General features: G+C 45.7%; 1 long non-coding RNA gene across 1 annotated transcript; it reads right to left on the bottom strand.

The window, feature by feature from the left end:
* LOC133911990 (uncharacterized) lies at positions 1–2415 on the bottom strand. The gene is made up of 2 exons (XR_009908746.1): positions 2113–2415; positions 1–1755 (listed from the first exon to the last, which is right to left on the bottom strand). It is a non-coding gene; the product is annotated as an uncharacterized LOC133911990 (long non-coding RNA).
* Between the last annotated feature and the right edge of the window lie 1314 nt (positions 2416–3729).

Below are 3729 nucleotides of genomic sequence, written 5' to 3'. Positions count from 1 at the left end.
TAAAAACAAGCATAAAGAGCATGACATTAATAGTCCAAGTACAAAGATCCAACATAATTCCAAGTGTCTAATAGCCCATGTTCAGTGCCTTGTGCATAGCAACCAGAATCTTTTTCAGAATGGAGAACACAATGATGAGTTAAGAAACACAACCACAAGATATGAAACACAAGCAGCAGATGTTTCTTGTCCCTGCTCCGATGCAGCCAAACAGAGACATCAGGAAGACGCTAGCACTGATACCAATGAACAGATAAATAAACCTATAGGAAGCAGAGGTGATTCATTGTCAAACACAGTCATCTTGGTAGTAAAAATAAACAAAGTCCATGGTTCCAGTTGGAACAAATATAATTCAAAGAGCCAACTGGTTAAGTGTTTCCTAGTAATATCAAAGAGCACAAGTGTGATCAAAATATAGTTTAGTAACACGGAAATCTTAGAAATGTCAGGTATAAAAGTTTCGGTTTGCAAATAATAGTTACCCAGTTCATTGCAAATTTGTATTTGCTAGATACCTCAAATATACCAATTCTTCACATCGCCAATATCAGAATATAGTATGATTAGTGTCTTCAATATCCATGAAAGTAGACTAATGTATGTTTCGATCTCATCTCATGCATCGTTCTCCTGTTGATATAAATATATTTGTAAAGGCATTGATATATTTCATATTGCAAAGCTCAGTGATTCCATTGCAAAGAGCTACCGAAGTACCTCCAGTGTTCAACTAGATATTGATGCATGAACAATATGAGGATTCTAACGGCCCACCTCAAAAGAAAATTCCTACTTTGCTTACTTGAACTCTTGGAGAGAAAAATATATCCATGTGGAAGGATCATGGGATAACTGGGCATCAAAGTACATTCATTAGACAGATAAAAGGCACACATTCCATTCCATTTTCTTTGAAACTGAAACTTAACGATAGAAATATCTTAGTTCTGACACGGTTAATATGCATGATAGGAAACCGTTGAAAAATCTGGCAAAGATCACACCACTCTATTGATGCTTTCATCTGGAGCTCATCGTTATAAGTTCATCGTAGATGGAGAAAGAAGATTTACAACGTCATGTGGACAAAATCTGGGAGGGTCTACACATATAGTAGCATAACTAGAAAAAGGCATCTCACTGGTAAGATACAGAAACCATGAAATCATCTATAGGCTATTTGAGAGTGGTTTAATCTTTGGACTTATCGCTCATATGAAGGATGCAATCATAAACAAGAGAGCCAAGAGAGCGTGCTACTCCAAAATAACATAACAAGCAGAAATTTGAAAGGATCATACCTATGGAGTAATTTTCTTCTTCAACCAAATAGACTGATTGTTGAACTATCTGGTATGTATAGAAAACTATAGTTGTGTCTCATTGTCTCAATACAATAGCTATCTTATTACAAAAGCAAGATTCAATCAGCATATTTCTCGCAAACAACTACTATTCTTTAATAAAACCACTAAACAAGGTCCGTAAAAATTTAAACCATAATTGCCAAGCATGCTATTAAAATAGAAGGAACAAGTCTCTAAGCGTAAGGTTTACTAACTAAACTAGTTCTGTTTGTAGTAAGGTATGAGGCCCTAATCCAAACTTCTTGGCAAAAGTGAACACACATATCCTCATATACAAGCAAGGTATCACACGCATGTGCCATGCTAGCACATAGATATACCGCTAGCTAATCAACTTGCCATGAACAACGCTGTAATCAGAGGCAGACTCAACCTTGCTCACACCCTGTCCACGAAAGGAAAAGTAGTAAGGATCAAAACGAATCAATGAACACATTCCAATTACTAACAGAACCATCCCCATCTCCGCAAACTGCACGGATTGGACAAAAGCAAGCATTATGATATCAGGGTGCAGAGAAAGATCGAAAGATTCCGTAGAAAAAAAGAAAACGAGCAACCCGCCCAAGAAAGCAACGGGAGCCAGCCACCCTACCAAGCAAAACAAGAAATCAACCCAGCCCCTAGGCCCCCGACAGATATCCACTCCACGCTAGTGGCGCGCGCATCCAGGGGGAGCGGACGTGCCGACGAGGGCAAAAAAGGGAGAATGAGAGGCGCGACCACGTCATGAGAAGAATACCTGGATCTGAACTGAGGCACACCTGACGTGGAGGAAGAATGCGACGGCGAGCAAGAGGTGATACCGCCGCTGGGCCATCGGAGGAGGGACAATCAAACGAGGGTAGGGAATCGGTGGGGGAAGGCCGAGAACCAAAGTTGTCCCTTCGTGGTGGCCTCGGCGGTGCGGCAGGAGGAAGCAACGGCTGCAGTCACGAGAGGGAGGAGTGGATCCTTGGGCTACAGCCGCGGAGGTGGAGACGGTGGCGATGGAGGTGGTAGTGGCTGCGACGGAGGCTGAGGTGGAGACGGGATGAGTCGTGAGCGAACGTCGCGAGACGGGTGAGGAGTCCCCCACCTATAGAGGTGGGGTAGAAAATCCGTGTGGGAATGGCATGGGTCGGGCCGTCGATACCCGTTGAATGGGCTTCCAAACGCGTCCAGAAGCTGGACTGCGGATTGTTTCTGCGTGGGCTCGCTCCTCTGAAAAAAGGCCGGGTCCCAGGAGGGTTTGGGCCTTCCAAATATAGCCTTACGAAGGGGTGGGGAGGGGTTTTTGCTCATCATTTCTCGGCAATGGACTCTGATTAGCTTAGAAAAGTAGAAGATTTGATGGAGATTGAAGAGGACCCCAATGAGATGGGGTAGAAGGGGGCCATGTGGGGGTGGTGTAGAGATCACTAATGGCCGCTGCCGGTAAGTACTCTGCTTCATTGCTCTTGCAGGTAGGTCCGAAACGAAGCCAATATGATAGTTTAGGCTTCCTCGCATGTCATCGATAGGGAGCACAGGCACCAGTAGCTTGATAAGGTTTGCAATAGGGTGCTCCTAAATTACTAAGTTCATTATAATATGAGTGGGCAGGTGATTACCTACCTTCGGATGCTAGGGTGGTCTAACTATTGCATTTTCATTAAAATTACCCATCATACCATTCAATATCAAAGTCATTTACCAAAAGTGTCTATCCTAATGCAGATATATATATGCATCCTTCTCTCAGATCGGCGAGGGTTCTTCCCCGGAGCCGCCACCTGAAGTAGCCAAGGGACTTTCCCTCTGGCCGGAGCTGCAGCGACTAAACAATGTAAGCCCCCCTCTGGCCAGCGACAATGCGTCTCCCGCATGGCTTTCGTCGTCGGTAGCGGTGGTGTGTACGCGTGTTTGGTGACGGCGCGCGCGAGGGGCAAGGCGACGAGGGTGCTCGTGACTGTGATCTAAAGCAAGGGCGGAGGTGTGTGAGGACTTTGTCCCCATCCTGCGCGTCGAGCACCTCGACATCTCTGACTTGCCACTGCTCTACATTGACCTTGAGACCGACGATGGCGTCGGCTTCCTGCCAGTCTTCGAGGCCTTCTGCACCAAGGTTTGCTAGACCGACTGCTTCCTCTTCGTCAGTGATCAAGTCGGGGGTGGCGATCATGCCCTGAACCCCACTAGGCCACCCGCCTTGATTGACCGACCACTAGGCAGGCAGGTAGGCGGATAGGAAAAATCAGTCAGACATGTCCCCTTCCTCCACCTTCTACTGCATGACTACTTCTCCTCGCTGTTTTCGATCGATCGTGTGTTCCTCGCTGTTTAGGCTCAGCTAGTTCTGGCAACGCACGACAAGTTCTTGATTTGCCCCTTTGGTTTC

This window comes from Phragmites australis, chromosome 3 (assembly GCF_958298935.1).
Source record: "Phragmites australis chromosome 3, lpPhrAust1.1, whole genome shotgun sequence".
Classification (NCBI taxonomy): domain Eukaryota; kingdom Viridiplantae; phylum Streptophyta; class Magnoliopsida; order Poales; family Poaceae; genus Phragmites; species Phragmites australis.
The sequence above is the reverse complement of the archived record's forward strand: the minus strand, read 5'-3'. Positions and strand labels throughout refer to the sequence as shown.